General features: G+C 44.0%; 1 protein-coding gene across 1 annotated transcript in view; it reads right to left on the bottom strand.

The window, feature by feature from the left end:
* The window catches only part of LOC126278867 (cytochrome P450 4c3), a 313,222-nt gene that overhangs the window by 164,503 nt on the left and 131,632 nt on the right, over positions 1 to 17,087 (bottom strand). The window lies entirely within an intron of this gene.

Raw genomic sequence — 17,087 nt, 5'->3', positions numbered from 1 at the left:
TTATTATACGATCATAACCGTTATTAAGAGCAACTGTTTTAATGTAATTGGATTCACTTTGTTGATGTATGTGACTCATAGGTCATTTTTACATTCGGTGTTCGATGGCTCTGAAATACGACATTTTGCGTTGGCTGTGATGACATGAGGAGTTGTCAATGCTGACCTCTGTGGTGGTGGTGTTCTGTAGATGTTATGTATGTATGTATAGAACAGGATACCTAGAAACGACGGTGAGGCTTCGTCCCCGCAGTAGCCCTCAGTGGTTCACAACCCCACAACAGGCTACAGCAGGCCACTCACCCCACCGACGCCCCACACCGAATCCAAGGTTATTGTGCACACGATCCTTTCTAGTGGCTACCACCTGGACTGCTGCTACCCATACCATATCCCACTGACTTTGTGAACAACCGCTTTTATCTGGTGCAGGTCGACCCCGTGTAAGAAAGGGTTATTTCACTGCGTTAAGCGAATGTAAACAGATAACGACGACTCTGGGCAGTTCCAGAGTTCTTTAGCCTCCCGTCTTCGAGTGAGTGTCTTCTGGCTAGTCGGTGTTGGCTTCCAGTCTCTTCAGGCCTGATGAAAGCGTCGAAATAGATGAACTTGACATTCCCATTCTCCAGACGAATCACCAACAACACTGTAAAGGTTTGGAACTTAACTCAGACACTGGCTTATAGTTCTGCAATTAGCGTCTGTGCCCCACTTTTTCTCCTCTACTGGCAGTCAAAGACGTTTTAGGGAGGAACGTTTTGACATTAGTGCCATCCACGTTCAGGAAGACCTTCGGGGTTGGATAAAGATCGTCTGACTCATTAATCCACAATTAACCGCTTGACTGTACTCGATAACTGACCAATGTGATGAACTGTGATCATTATACCATCGTGCGACATTCAAAACTCGGGTGTATGGGTACTGCATGCTTTAATCCAATATCACAAAAATCAGCGGATGGACATGTGTGAATCTCTTCTTGCTCGTCATCAAATGGCTCGTGAACAACATCGACAGTACCCATCCTGTATCGTTACTGGTGGCGAGAGATTGTGTCTTTCTGGTAACTTACGGAAAAGAAAGGAATGACTGAGCCCAAACAGTGCAGCAACTCTCTGCACAATGAGCTGAGCACATCCACAAAAGATAATGTTATGCATCTGGTGGAACAGCGCCGGTGTGGTGTACTGCGAATGATTTCCTCGAGGTTTAATCATTAATGCTGACATTTATTGTCAATAACTGAGACGTTTTGCAGACCCAGTCCAAGAACAACGACCAGGAAGATTGCGTGAGGTGGTGCTGACCTACGGTAACGCCCGTCCGCTTTCTGCTGCACTGACAAAGAGCACTGTACAGGATCGAATTGGGAAGTCATTCAGCTGACCTTGCGCCCTCAGATTTTTACCTTTTGCGCTCTCTACCGAACAACCTTCCAGGAACTTCCCCTCCGGATGAAAATGCTCACCGAACATGGATCGACGACTTCTTCGCCTCAAAACCACGTGATTCCTACACTCGCGGAATCGAAAAGTCACCCACCATTGGTAGACTACTATAAATAATGAAGGACAATACATTATTGATGACAAAAGTCTCTGTTATGTGTAACTGTTGCGTTTATTAAACTCATGGAAAAATGCTCCGAACCTACGTACCGACCCAATATTTTATACACAAATCTTTCTTTGTTAGTATGCAGAGCAGACTCAGCATTACGGCCTAGAAGCGAACCAGGTCGCATTATGGTGTAAATTTTATACCTCTAGTCAGAAGAACTCAGTTTAGATTCACCGAACACCCAACAGCCATTTATAATCAAAGAACTGTTCCGCAATCAGCGACATCTGAGGCAGTTTAACTGCAAAAATGTCATTGCTTTTCCAAAAACACTTTGAGTACAGAACATGAGTGAGCTAGCGAAGTTGTCACTAATTTTTGAAAAACATTCTGCGGACTGAGTTCACCTCCGTGGCTCAGTGGTCAGTGTAACCGACTACCACGTGGACGACGAGGGTTCGGCTGGCGGTAGTTGCCAGGGGGTTTCGTTTGGTGGGAGGACTGTAACGGAGTACCCTCAGCCTCGTAATGTTAATTGAGAAGCTACTTTATCCAGTACTAGTGGCTCCGTGTCACGAAAAATGCCAGTAGTCGGAAGAGTAATGGGCCGGCCGCACGCCGCCTCATACTGCATCACACCGAAACACTGGCAGAGGATGAAACGGCGGTCGGTCGGACACGATGGCCCGCCTGGATACGTGGACCGCGTTTACATTTACTTATTATCTGACGACAGAGTATAGATAGCCGTCTCGTCACTACTTTAAAGCCACTACTTTAACGTGGATACTTGCGTGACATGGAAATGGCATAACAAATACAAAAAAAGGCATTTGAAAATGGAAATCACTTCCCGAAACGCGTCGTGCGAAAAATAAAATAAAGAAAATCGTGACTGGTGGCAGGTGAGTTATTTATAAACAAACCTACTGTTTTCACTGTCGCAGGCTTTCGCAACCATTTATAATGGATCAAATCAGACAACAATAGCATTTGGTTTTCTGATTGTTCAGTACGTAGTAGCGTACACGTTCAATTATGTCCAAATAGGGAATGAACTGATGACCTGGCTTGTGTTTGGTTCTCATAGAAGTTATGAGAGCAGGCCGTATGTCACCTTGCTGTGTGGGAAATGGAGTCAGCTTTCAATTTGTATTCGGACTTAAACTAGCCATTTTTGACAGTTTATTTTCCTTTGAACTCTGAAGCGTGATTATTAGTGTCCATTTACTGTAATTTTCGGGGATGACAAAATATCAATCGATTCCATATGCATTATGAAACTATGAAACTGAGGGCTGATGGAATGTGTAAAACATATGGTAAGGGCGATTGTGATACGGTTGTACTCTGAGTTGATAAATAGCCTGATGACTGTTGCTTTTGAAGACACTGTAGTATACAATTCATGCACAGCTATTATGGAAATCGGGCATCATGTAGTGTGCTGCTTCCGGAAATTTAAAGGTTTTGCTCAAAGCACTTGACAGCTATAAACAGCAGACGTAGGGGAACCGACGGTTGAGCTTATCACAGAGCAGCTCTCTGATTAGCACTTCAAGTCTCTGCCTGTAACGCGACAAGGTTCACGATGAGTCAGTCAAGACGCTTTATTCATCAAGGCTGTTTATTTGTCGGTATCTTAGACGTGACACAAAATATGAAAGAAAGTTTCATGAAGAAATAAGAACTCAGGTTGAGAGCATTATGTTGTTTGATGGCAGACCAGGAGAAGGAGACTATCTTGTGAGAAAGCACTAACGCAGATAGAAGGTTTACCGTATACTAGTTACACAAGTCATCGGTGAGCCCGTTGACAGGGTGTGCGTGATTTATATGCGCCGCGCGGGGTAGCTGTGCGGTCTCAGGCGCCTTGCCACGGTTCGCGCATCTCCCCCCGTTGAAGGTTCCAGTCCTCCCTTCGGAATGGGTGTGTGTGTTATCCTTAGTGTAAGTTAGTTTAAGTTAGATTAAGTAGGGTGTAAGCCTAAGGACCGGTAACCTTAGCAGTTTGGTCTCATAGAACATACCACAAATTTCAAATTTTCCAATTATATGCTCACAGAGTTATGTCACACAGACTGGTCGCAGTTGCTGGTTTCGCCACAAGCACTTAATGTACAGTCATTTAGAAACCCATACAGAACTACATTGGTCTCATAATAATTCACTGAAGTGCTGATCTACGAATGTTCTACTCCCAAGCGCCTTGGTTATGGTTTCATGCTGCTTTCACAGTGAGGCTAGGTGTAAGTTATTCTTTGCTGAAAGAGCAAAGACAGCAGATACGTTTCTACATCTACATCCATACTCCGCAAGCCAGCTGACGGTGTGTGGCGGAGGGTACCATGAGTACCTCTATCGATTCTCCCTTCTATTCCAGTCTCGTATCGTTCGTGGAAAGAAGGATTGTCGGTATGCTTCTGTGTGGGCTCTAATCTCTCTCATTTTATCCTCATGGTCGCTTCGCGAGATATACGTAGGAGGGAGCAATATACTGCTTGACTCTTCGGTGAACGTATGTTCTCGAAACTTTAACAAAAGCCCGAACCGAGCTACTGAGCGTCTCTCCTGAGCGTCTCTCCGGCACTTTCACTGAGATTCTGTAACTGCCTGGTGCTGCAGCAAAAGAGTGGTTTTGCAGCAAGACATTACCTCTGCTGCGTTGGTAGAGCAGCTCCGCCTGCCGGTCTCTGTCCGTTCCTTGCAGTTATTCGTCTCTTACCGAATGCAAGTGCAATTTGTGCCTAGCTAGTAATTTTAGACAAGTACGCAATGTCCGGTTTTCTATTTTTTTGGGAGATAGAATGTAAAGGATTTTTTTAAAGGTATCTATTAAGTGGATTCTTAAAGGAGGATAATAGATTCCAGATCTTTCAATGAAACTTCGATCTTTGGATTCTGAAAAAAAGAACCTTCTCCGGTAATGGAAGGGTTTGTGATATCCACTTTGCACCTAGACAACGCGGGACCTTCTGAGTCATAGTTTTCTGTTCAGTATGCGTCGTACAGAGTTTGTGGTCTTTGCAACAGCTGCAGAGAAATGAATTGATTTCATATTGGACTGTTTGTTGTCGCTTGTATACAAGTCATCCTAGGAGGAATGATGAGGAGTCAGGGATATGACAGAAACCATCAGTCGAAGCAAAAATGTCTGGTGGACATCTCCTCTAAAATGCATACTTTAAGAGCTATGAGCACTTGTTCATCTTCGACACTGTGAAACAATCTCTTCTACTGCAAATTCTTTTCTTCCACATTTTACGAGGTGATAGTATGGACCAAAAAAAAATATCCAGTAATCATGGACTCTAAACTGCTTAACTTATGACTGAAGAACACTTGTTCATCTTCGCCGCTGTCAAAAACATCTCTTCTAATAAACAAATCGTCATAGCTCTTAAGGTAAGCACTATAGAACTCAAACTTACTACAGCTTTTCGCTTCGAATGACCGTTCCTGTCATATGCTCGTTCTTCCTGGGACATCCTGTAGAGCTTGTGTCATTATCTTAGGATATTTGTTTCATTAGCAGTTGACCTCTTTCTTTTACACACACACACACAAACACAGCTATATAGGCGCTTATTAAGCCGACGTATTTTTGTCTGGGAAACATTTGGCGCAGCAGTAAAATGTCGGAAGGATTATATCCTATGTGATGCGGATACATCTCGCTCGTTTTCATACCGGAACACTCTGATGGGGACTTCTGTTGCATTATCAGTATTACACCTCCCTGTTGATGATACGTTGACGACTGCTGGAAACTGAGTAACTACTATTCCATACTAAAATACTGGCACTAATAAGTTTTTAGAGTTGCGAGAAATTCCATGTGTATTAGGTACAAAATTACCAACTACCAACAGGTGCATAAAGAATGCGGCAATATTCACAGTTAGCAGCCATTTATTTCCTCCTCTGCGGCATTAACAGAGAATCACCAACGAATAAGCCTCCATAACCACAGATCTCGGAGCATTACGTCATAGAAGGCATGTATTCTCTACAGAAATAACGACTTCAGCTTCGTTATATAAAAGTAGTGCTAAAATATCTCCATGTAGTTGCCAGCGAATTTTTTAAGTGATTTGATTCTGGACATTTCACGAATAATTGCAGCATTATCACTCAAATACTTGTTTCAGTATTACAAGTGACAGTTCTAGGTTGGTTTTCCTGTCTGTAAGTAGCATACACAGATGACAGCAGTTGGATTTCAATAACGGAGAACGATACCTTCAGAGTTAAAAACAGCACTCTCCACTTTGACACCGATTTCACAGTTAGAATCTATGGCAAGTTGGGTGACTTAGGGTGTGTATAAAGTTCTACAAGCCAGAAGAGTAAGAATGGTGCCATGTAATTTTCCGTCGACGATGACTAGATTATAAATGAATAGCTTTCTCAGCTGGACTAGGAACACGGAACAGGTCCCTCGTAATCTTACCAGTGGCATCATTCTGGCTTAGCGACCAAAACTCATGGTGTGCTATTTGAAGATCATTCATGTATAACGGCCAAATGTTTCGGATTATGTCGCGAGTATAGACAATATGTAACCTAAACAGTCTATTATAGACACGTGTAGGAAACATGGCAGCACGGCGGCAGTTAACTGACTTTGGGAATGGGATGATAACACCGGTGTACAGACTGAAACTTATTGAGAGCTGTTTTACGTTTGAAAAGTGATTCTTAATATTTCAATACCACTAATTTCAAAAATGACTGTCGCTGTTCTTCATCACATGAGCATTTTGGACGAATCAAGAATGAAATATTCACGTTTTCTTCAAAAAATATATAACTATGATTTATACACGAATTAAAAGAGAACTTGCAAGTTTTTTACAACCAAGTTTAACATTTCCGTTCACATTATAAACAGCGCGTCACTAAAATCTTGTTTCTTTGGTATCGAATGTTTCTCTCTTGGAGGTTTTCTTGTGTTTTCCGAAGAAACTTTACATAGCATCTAACAGTAATCTGCGACCACTGAAGTGTTCTATCGTCCTTGGTATCTCCTCTACATTTCTTGAATACCTTGGTGGAACCTCTCTTCCTGTTCCACACTGACTGCCTCCAGGTTGTCAAGATATAGGTCCGATTGTAAAACAGGAAATGTAATTTTTTTTAAAAAAAAAGCGACATACCACTAAGGAATTATCCGAATGGGATGAAAATGCGACGTACATGTACAGACAAACAACAGATTTAATTTCAGTAAAACTGGATGATTTATTCAAGACAAAGAGCTTCACAAATTGAGCAAGTCACTGAGGCGTTGGTCCACATCTGGTCATTATGCAAGCAGTTATTCGGCTTCGCATTGATTGATAGATTAGTTGGATGTCCTCCTGATGGACATTGTGCCAAATCCGGCCATTTGGCGCGTTACACCGTCAGAATCCGCGCTGTTTGGAAGGCCTTGTCGGTAATGCTCCAAGCGTTCTTGATGGGACAGAGGTCCCGTGACCTTGCTGGCCGAGATTGAGTTTGGCAAGCACGAAGACAAGCTGTACAAACTATCGTCATGTGCAGACGAGTACTGTCTTGCTGAAAAGTAAGCCCAGGACTGTTTGACATTAAGGGGAATAAAACGGGGAGTAGGAAATACCGTCAACCTATCGTTGTGCTATAAGGATCCCGTGGGTGAGAGTGAAAGGGGTCATATTATCAAAAAGAAATGGCACCTCCTGGTTTCCTGGCCGTATGACGGGTGACAGTATTCCACCGCTGTCCAGTGTGTCTCCACACACGTCCTCGGCCTGGAATCTCTTTGAATGGAGTAGAACTGTCCTCAGTGACCAGTTCCGCCACGAGCTTGAGCCCCGACGAGCAGCGAAGGCGTGACTGGAGACGCATCGCATAGCGGTGGGATACCTAAGCCCGCCTGATGTGCCAGAAACTAGCGTATGCCGTACTTCTTTGTACAAAAATCATAACCCTGTATCTATGTTGTATGGGAAATGAAGCTTTATCTTAGTAGCGTAGGCCTATATTGCTGCGTATAACGTTGGAGCATGAGAGCTCTGCTTGGCGTTTCTTACACCGCAGTAGCTGACAGTGGCCTCATTGCTTTCGTGCTTTAGTACAATAATCGGATTGTTTGGCGAAAGGTTTCAAAGTAAATATCAACAAGCTCTATACCACTATAACTGTCTTTCCAAGAGATGTAGAACGCAATTATGAAAAATATACGGTTCCATTTAGAAAAATCATACTTGTTTCAATACCTCGGTTGATACCAGAGTTCATAGCATTATCCATAGAAAATATTACGTGTCCCTCAATATACTATCAATTGCAAACTAACGGCGTTTCAGGACCTGGAACCGTTAGTGAAGAAAAAGGAATGACCAAGCCTGTATATGGCTAATACTGCGGAATATAAATGGCGACGGGCGTGAAATGAATAGTAGGAAAGACGAATGTCTGGAGGACTCTGGATAAGTGCTGTGCACTTGTAAAGGAAATCGCCTGGATGTATTTGGCGTCCTCTACAAGTAGTAAAGACAGCAAATATTAGCTTTACAGCCCATGCGAAAGTGTAACGGAGACGCCCTGGGACCTTAGATGGCAATCTTTGTAGGAAGACAATGTTGGTCTCGCGAGCGCTATCAGAGAAGCGTTACTGGAATAAAACAGTGCAATAATTTTGTTGCCTCCATCGATATCTAAAGTAGGGCCAGTGAGAATAAGACAGAAGAGATTAGGGCACGATATCAGTTTTACTTCGTTCCATATGCGAATGGAATAGAACTGAAACTCGCCAATACTGGCAAGGAATATCCTACGCCATGCATTACATAGCTACTTGCGGAGTGTGTCTGTTCATGTTGCGGCGTTGAGTTCCACCATCATCCTATTATCATGATCAACAATGCAAAAATGTTAATCGAGCGGGCATCCATCTGCCACTTGTACGAAGAAGTTGCACGTAACTCACAATCTCACATTTTCTGAAGGAAAGGCGCCATGTACACGAAGAAAGAAGACGATTCTAATTGGATAGCAGATCCTCTCTATGGTCTCCTACCAAATTTTGTCATTGGCTCTTACAATGCATTTTCGCCGGTTCTGTACTGGAGGGCTACTCAATTGCTTTTTCTTCTCTTAAAGTGAAAATATCTCTATATTAAGAATCTTTGTATCAGATGTGACTACGAAGGCTTTCCCGGCGTAATAATTGATAATATTCTTCTGGGTATGCAGCCGGATCAAAACGTCTTCATGACACAATATTTCCGCGGTCCAACTGGCCGCCATCTTTTTATTTTTTAAGTTTTGACAGCGATATCTCGATTTCGCCTGTTTCCATCACTGGCGGCGGGGTATGTCTACTGCGCTAGAGGGTAGTTACGGCACCTTCTCGCGCACGCGTTGTGGGTCTTCTGCGGCCTATATAGGGGCCGCCGCTTGCGCTGGGAAGTCAATTCCGGCGATATCGTGCACCAGCACTCTCACCTGGAGATGGCGGCCAGTTGGACCGCGGAAATATTGTGTCATCAAGACGTTTTGATCCGGCTGCATACCCGAGAAGAATATTATCTTTGTATCAGGTTGCTACTTGTACAGGTCTGACTGATGCAACTTCAGTTTCAATCTTTTAACATTTCATCAAACACAACCACGTGAAGATATTTATTGAAGCGTGGGAGAATCGAATTGTGTAGGCTGGGGATAGATTAAAATACAACCTTCTCAAGAACTCGAGTCCACTTTCTTAACCATCAAGGTAGCTGGCACTGTTGTAACACAATGAACTCGCACTCCGGCGAGCGAGGGTTCAAATCCCCGTCTGGCGACCCGCACTAAGGTTTCCCATCATTTCCGTAAGTCTTTTAAGGTAAATATAGCCGTTGTTCCTTTGAAAGGTCGCTACCTGGTTCCTTCCCCGTGATCCCCCAATCCGAGCTTGTGCTCTGAACTTATTGACCCTTTCGTCGATGGCACATTAAACCTGAACCTACCTTTCCCCCTTTCTTCTGCCTTAATTAGCTCGTTCGCAATTAGAATAGTTACGAGGAAAGAAACGCACACATCTCGCAGCGAGCATCACGATTGCTCTTTTCAAATATTTCAAATGGCTTTGAGCATTATGCGATTTAACGTCTGAGGTCATCAGTCGCCTAGAACTTAGAACTAATTAAACCTAACTAACCTAAGGACATCACACACATCCATGGCCGAGGCAGGATTCGAACCTGCGACCGTAGCAGTCGCTCGGTTCCAGACTGTAGCGCCTAGAACCGCACGGCTACTACGGCCAGCGATTGCTCTTTCCAGTGCCAAAAAGTCACGTTCTAATGACGAGAAGCTTGAGAGGTGTTACGGTGAGAGCAGACGACGACGGTTCCAGCTGCACTGTGACTCACTATCCTGCGGCTCTCGGCTTGCGGGCGAGACGATAAGGCGAGGAAAGTCGTATGTATCGCCGAAGCGCGCTGCTTTGTGGTGCGAGTGACTCGCCGCCTGACGAGGCAACGAGTTATCGCCCAGGAAGTCGTGCTGTTGCGTCAGCGGAACGATGCCTGACTCAAAGCTCCCCGCGTACCCGCAGCGTCCTGAGATGCTGCTGCCTGGCGCGCGGAATCGCACACACACGGAAGTTGCTTTAACGCAGGAAGCATCTACGAAGGCATTCTCAGGCTGTCGTCCAAAGTCACAGAGTTGAAATGCCCGGTCCAGTTACGCGACCACCGCTCATGTTTTACGTCAACATGCAATAATCGCACACGGCAGGTGGCAGCACTAGCACTCCAGGGTATGCAAAACGTGTTGGGAGCACACGGAACACAGTACAGTCGTGGACGTAATGCGGAAACGGAGCGATTTATCTGACGCCCAAACGTATATGATCATTGGCTTCCGGGACAAAGGCCGGCGGTTGTGGCCAAGCGGTTCTAGGCGCTTCAGTCTGGAACCGCGAGACCGCTATGGTCGCAGGTTCGAATCCTGCTTCGGGCATGGATGTGTGTGATGTCCTTAGGTTAGTTAGGTTTAAGTATTTCTAAGTCCTACGGGACTGATGACCTCAGATGTTAAGTCCCATAGTGCTCAGAGCAGTTTTTTTTGTTTTTTTTTTTTTTCCGAGACAACGATGGAAGCGTTTCCTAAGTCCGGTATTACACTATCAAATTTCTTTGTCAAATATCTTTGTCCAATATCTTTCTCAAAGATATTTGATGGTGTAATAGGGAACTTTGTCAAATGTCGTCCAATATTTGATCAAATCTAGGGCCTCGCCGACAACTACAAAATTAATAGAGATGTATGAAGCTGATGAGGCGCTTTACAACGTGAGGCACGCTGAATACAAAAATAGATTAACAAGATTGGAGACCTCACCTGACCTGACTTGACCTGACCTAACCTAACCTAACATAATCCAACCCTCTCCTGTAGCAAGGAATCAATCGTTGTGTTACAGTGAGCCTGTCTTCTGCAGATATAGCAGTTATTAAGTTCAAAATGGTTCAAATGGCTCTGAGCACTATGGGACTTGACATCTTAGGTCATCAGTCCCGTAGAACTTAGAACTACTTAAACCTAACTAACCTAAGGACAACACACACATCCATGCCCGAGGCAGGATTCGAACCTGCGACCGTAGCAGTCGCGCGGTTCCGGACTCAGCGCCTTAACCGCGAGACCACCGCGGCCGGCAGTTCTTAAGTGAATATTGTGCTTTGTGATATGAGGCTACACTTCATTGAGCACATACAGAAATGTATGCTCATCCATCCATTCTTAAGTAATTGATGTACGACTCGACGTCCTCCACTATAAGCTCACGTAACAAGTTTTGTTGAATGCTTTTATCGTGTTGTCGTAAAACCCACGGTTTCACCCAGGTATGTTTCCTGTTTTTCCCCCACTTCTCTTCTGCCTGTGCACACAGTGCAATCGTGGTACATGCAACTGCTGCGTTTAATAATAAGTTGTTGTTGTCAGCCATCTTGAACTTTGACGAAAAATATGATGACAGTGTAATACCCCTTCTAGCACTACGTCAAAGGTCTTTGTCAAATATATTTGATGGAATATTTGACCACATCTCTGATCAAATCTTGATAGTGTAATACCGGCCTAAAGAGCTAAAACCGAGCGAGGTGGCGCAGTGGTTAGCACACTGGACTCGTATTCGGGTGGACGACGGTTCAATCCCGTCTCCGGCCATCCTGACTTAGGTTTTCCGTGATTTCCCTAAATCGCTTCAGGCAAATGCCGGGATGGTTCCTTTGAAAGGGCACGGCCGATTTCCTTCCCGTCCTTCCCTCACCTGAGCTTGCGCTCCGTCTCTAATGACCTCGTTGTCGACGGGACGTTAAACACTAATCTCCTCCTCCTCCTAAAGAGCTAAATTTGAAAACTGTTGTCGTGCCCGCGTGGTTAAAATATCTCCGTGCATAGGAAAATGGCGCTATCCAAAACCGACGCCGAGACAACTGCGGTGTACCATAGGCCACAGCTGACAGGGGTGAATGACGGCTGTGCAGATGTATACGGGCGAACAGACGTGCCGTTGTTGAGCAACAGACCGCCCAGGTGAACCAAAGGCCTGCAAACAGTGTCTCCTCAACGACCGTTCAGCGAACGTAGCGGCGTCTGGACCTCCGCAGCAGGTACTTGGTTCATGCACCCATGCTGACTGCTGTCCATCGGCGATGAAGGCTGGATTTGCACGTCATTACCGCAACTGGACGCCCAGTTAGTGGCACCAGGTGGTCTTTGGAGATGAAACACGTTTTACGTTCCGTAATACAGATGCCGTTGTCGTGTATGGCGTGAAACGTCTGAAACCAAAAACGCATTCCCTGGGTGATTCTACATCTAATTTATACTCCGCAAGACACCCAACGGTGTGTGGCGGAGGGAACTTAACGTGCCACTGTCATAACCTCTCTTTCCTGTTCCAGTCGCATATGGTTCGCGGGAAGAACGACTGTCTAAAAGCCTCCGTGCGCGCTCGAATATCTCTAATTTTACATTCGTGATCTCCTCGGGAGGTACGAGTACAAGTTGGGGGAAGCAATATATTCGATACCTCATCCAGAAACGCACCCTCTCGAAACCTGGCGAGCAAGCTGCACCGCGATGCAGAGTGCCTCTCTTGCAGAGTCTGCCACTTGAGTTTGCAAAACATCTCCGTAACGCTATCAAGGTTACCAAATTACCTTGTGACGAAACGCGCCGCTCTTCTTTGGATCTTCTCTATCTCCTCCGTCAATCCGATCTGGTACGGATTACGGATCCCACCCTGATGAGCAATACTCAAGTATAGGTCGAACGAGTGTTTTGTAAGCCACCTCCTTTGTTGATGGACTACATTTTCTAAGGACTCTCCCAATGAATCTCAACCTGGTACCCGCCTTACCAACAATTAATTTTATATGATCATTCCACTTCATATCGTTCCGCACGCATACTTCCAAATATTTTACAGAAGTAACTGCTACCAGTGTTTCTTCCGCTATCATGTAATCATACAATAAAGGATCCTTCTTTCTATGTATTCGCAATACTTTACTTTCCTCTATGTTAAGGGTCAGTTGCCACTCCCTGCGCCAACTGCCTATCCTCTGCAGATCTTCCTGCATTTCGCTACAATTTTCTAATGTTGCAATTTCTCTGTATACTACAGCATCATCCGCGAAAATCCGCATGGAACTTCCGACACTATCTACTAGGTCATTTATATATATTGTGAAAAGCAGTGGTCCCATAACACTCCTCTGTGGCACGCCAAAGGTTACTTTAACGTCTGTAGACGTCTCTCCATTGATAACAACATGCTGTGTTCTGTTTGCTAAAAACTCTTCAATCCAGCCACACAGCAGGTCCGATATTCCGTAGGCTCTTACTTTGTTTATCAGGCGACAGTGCGGAACTGTATCGAACGCCTTCCGGAATTCAAGGAAAATAGCGTCTACCTGGGAGCCTGTATCTAATATTTTCTGGGTCTCATGAACAAATAAAGCGAGTTGGGCCTCACACGATCGCTGTTTCCGGAATCCATATTGATTCCTACAGAGTAGATTCTGGGTTTCCAAAAACGACATGATACGCGAGCAAAAAAAATGTTCTAAAATTCTACAAGAGATCGACGTCAGAGATATAGGTCTACAGTTTTGCGCATCTGCTCGACGACCCTTCTTGAAGAATGGGACTACCTGTGCTCTTTTCCAATCATTTGGAACCTTCTGTTCCTCTAGAGACTTGCGGTACACGGCTGTTAGAAGACAACAGATCAACACTTTTCTTGGGGACCATGTGCACCCCTATTTGCAGTTTGTTTTTCTTCAGCACGATGGCATCTACCAACAGGATAATGCAACGCTCCACACAGCTCGTAAGGTACGCACGTGGTTTGAAGAGCACCAGGATGAGTTTAACGTACTCCCCTGGCCGCCAAACTCCTCAGAGTTAAATCTAATGAAGAATCTGTGGGACCTCTTCCATCCGGCTGTTCACGCCATGGATCCGCAACCGAGAATCCCAGGGCAGCTGGCCACGGCAATGGAGTCGGTATGGCTCCACGCATCTGTCAGTAATTTCCAGAACCTCAGTGATTCGCTTCCTGTACGTTTCGCGCTTCTGCTTATTTAAGCTTTTGACAGGTGGTCACATTAATGAGACTGGATATTGTTGTTGTGGTCTTCAGTCCTGAGACTGGTTTGATGCAACTCTCCATGATACTCTATCCTGTGCAAGCTTCTTCATCTCCCAGTACCTACTGCAGCCTACATCCTTCTGAATCTGCTTAGTGTATTCATCTCTTGGTCTCCCTCTACGAGTTTTACCCTCCACCCTGCCCTCCAGTACTAAATTGGTGATCTCTTGATTGCCCCAGAACATGTCCTACCAACCGATCCCTTCTTCTATTCAAGTTGTGCCACAAACTCCTCTTCTCCCCAATTCTGTTCAATACCTCCTCATTAGTTATGTGATCAACCCATCTAATCTTGAGCATTCTTCTGTAGCACCACATTTCGAAAGCTTCTATTCTCTTCTTGTCTAAACTATTTATCGTCCATGTTTCATTTCCATACATGGCTACACTCCGAACAAATACTTTCAGAAACGACTTCCTGACACTTAAATCAATACTCGATGTTAACAAATTTTTCTACTTCAGAAACGCTTTCCTTGCCATTGCCAGTCTACATTTTATATCCACTCTACTTCGACCATTATCAGTTATTTTGCTCCCCAAATGGCAAAACTCATCTACTACTATAAGTGTGTCATTTCCTAATCTAATTCCTTCAGAATCACCCGACTTAATTCGACTACATTCCATTATCCTCGTTGTGTGCAAGTGGTGCCACATAATGCGAAAAATTAAAGAAAGTTTGCAAAGAGCGAGTCAGTGATTTTGGTCCAGAGTGCTTTTTGTCGGCGTTTGGCACCGCTCTGCTTGCGCCCAAAAACATTTGTCGTTGGCATCGCCAATTTGAAGAAACAGAATTCTTGTGCAACAGTATGTATCCAGGCTCGCCCCCCTGATGGAAAGAATTCGGCAAGATTGGCGACTCCACGGAGTGTTCTGTGCACCACGACCAAATAGTGGATAGAATTGGAAGGAGAATCAGCATTGGTCGTATTTTTTTGCTTTGTTATCCGCAAAATCGATTTTCAATCACTTAGCGACCATCCTCAGTGCTAGAAGTTAAAAATTTTACACAACGATAAGAGAGTATAGTACAGAAAATCACAACTACACCTGCGTATGAACATAACACTTGGTAGGAACATATCTGTAATATACAATTAAAATTGGTAGGCACTGGTATCAACAAGCTTAGAGCGATCACACAAACTGAGGTTGCTGTTTACATGCAGCTGTTCAGCAGACCTCGGTGTGACAGGGCTTGGAACGCCCTCTATGTGGCTTGTGTCACGTGATGACTTAATATTACTGGTTTCGCAAGATATTAACACAAAATAACTCTTGTGCATTTGTGAATCATGATGTAATTCAAATTTAAAACGTATGTAAAACACATAGCAGACGAAAGGGGAGGGAAACATCTAAAATACATTGGCGTATTGTTTTTTAAAAAACCAACTTACAAAACATAAATAGATCGATAATAAGCTGTCAAAAAATGGTTCAAATGGCTCTGAGCACTATGGGACTCAACTGCTGTGGTCATTAGTCCCCTAGAACTTAGAACTACTTAAACCTAACTAACCTAAGGACATCACACACATCCGTGCCCGAGGCAGGATTCGAACCTGCGACCGTAGCAGTCGCACGGTTCCGGACTGCGCGCCTAGAACCGCGAGACCACCGCGGCCGGCAGATAAGCTGTCAGAGTGCAGGACAAGTGAAAGAGAAAAAGACAATGACAAAGAATAATATATGAATAACATGAAATGAGGTATAACACAGGTTTTTTAAAAGACATAATACCCACCATCTGGCGTGGGAAGTTAGAAGTACAACGCTCGTGATTTACGTAAAATGTTACGTTAAGACTAAGGAGTCAAACATATAAAAAGTAGTAATAGTACGGCATTTTAATTATTACGTAATGGCATTTTCGTACTATTACTATTTTTATATCTTTGACTCCTTAGTCTTAACGTAACATTTTACGTAAATCACGAGCGTTGTACTTCTAACTTCCCACGCCAGATGGTGGGTGTTATATTTTAAAAAAACTGTGTTGTACTTCATTTCATGTTATTCATATATTATTCTATTTCGTTGTCTTTTTCTCTTTTACTTGACCTGCACTCAGACAACTTATTATCGATCTGTTTTATGTTTTGTAAGTTGGTTTTTTTAAAAAATAATACGCCAATGTATTTTAGATGTTTCCCTCCCCTTTCGTCTGCTATGTGTTTTACATACGTTTTAAATTTGAATTACATCATGATTCACAAATGCACAAGAGTTATTTTGTGTTAATATCTTGCGAAACCAGTAATATTAAGTCATCACGTGACACAAGTCACATAGAGGGCGTTCCAAGCCCTGTCACACCGAGGTCTGCTGAACAGCTGCATGTAAACAGCAACCTCAGTTTGTGTGATCGCTCTAAGCTTGTTGATACCAGTGCCTACCAATTTTAATTGTATATTACAGATATGTTCCTACCAAGTGTTATGTTCATACGCAGGTGTAGTTGTGATTTTCTGTATTATACTCTCTGATCGTTGTGTAAACTTTTTAACTTCTAGCGCTGAAGATGGTCACTAAGTGACCGAAAATCGGCCGGCCGGTGTGGCCGAACGGTTCTAGCCGCTTCAGTCTGGAACCGCGCGACCGCTATGATCGCAGGTTCGAATCCTGCCTCGGGGATGGATGTGTGTGATGTCCTTAGTTCAGTTAGGTTTAAGTAGTTATAAGTTCTAGTGGACTGATGACCTCAGATGTTAAGTCCCATAGTGCTCAGAGCCATTTGAACCATTTTTTTGACCGAAAATCGATTTTGCGGATAATGAAACAAAAAATAGGACCAATGCTGATTCTCCTTCCAATTCGGCAAGAGCTTGAGCGGAGT

The sequence above is a fragment of the Schistocerca gregaria genome, chromosome 1 (assembly GCF_023897955.1).
Source record: "Schistocerca gregaria isolate iqSchGreg1 chromosome 1, iqSchGreg1.2, whole genome shotgun sequence".
NCBI lineage: Eukaryota > Metazoa > Arthropoda > Insecta > Orthoptera > Acrididae > Schistocerca > Schistocerca gregaria.
The sequence above is the reverse complement of the archived record's forward strand: the minus strand, read 5'-3'. Positions and strand labels throughout refer to the sequence as shown.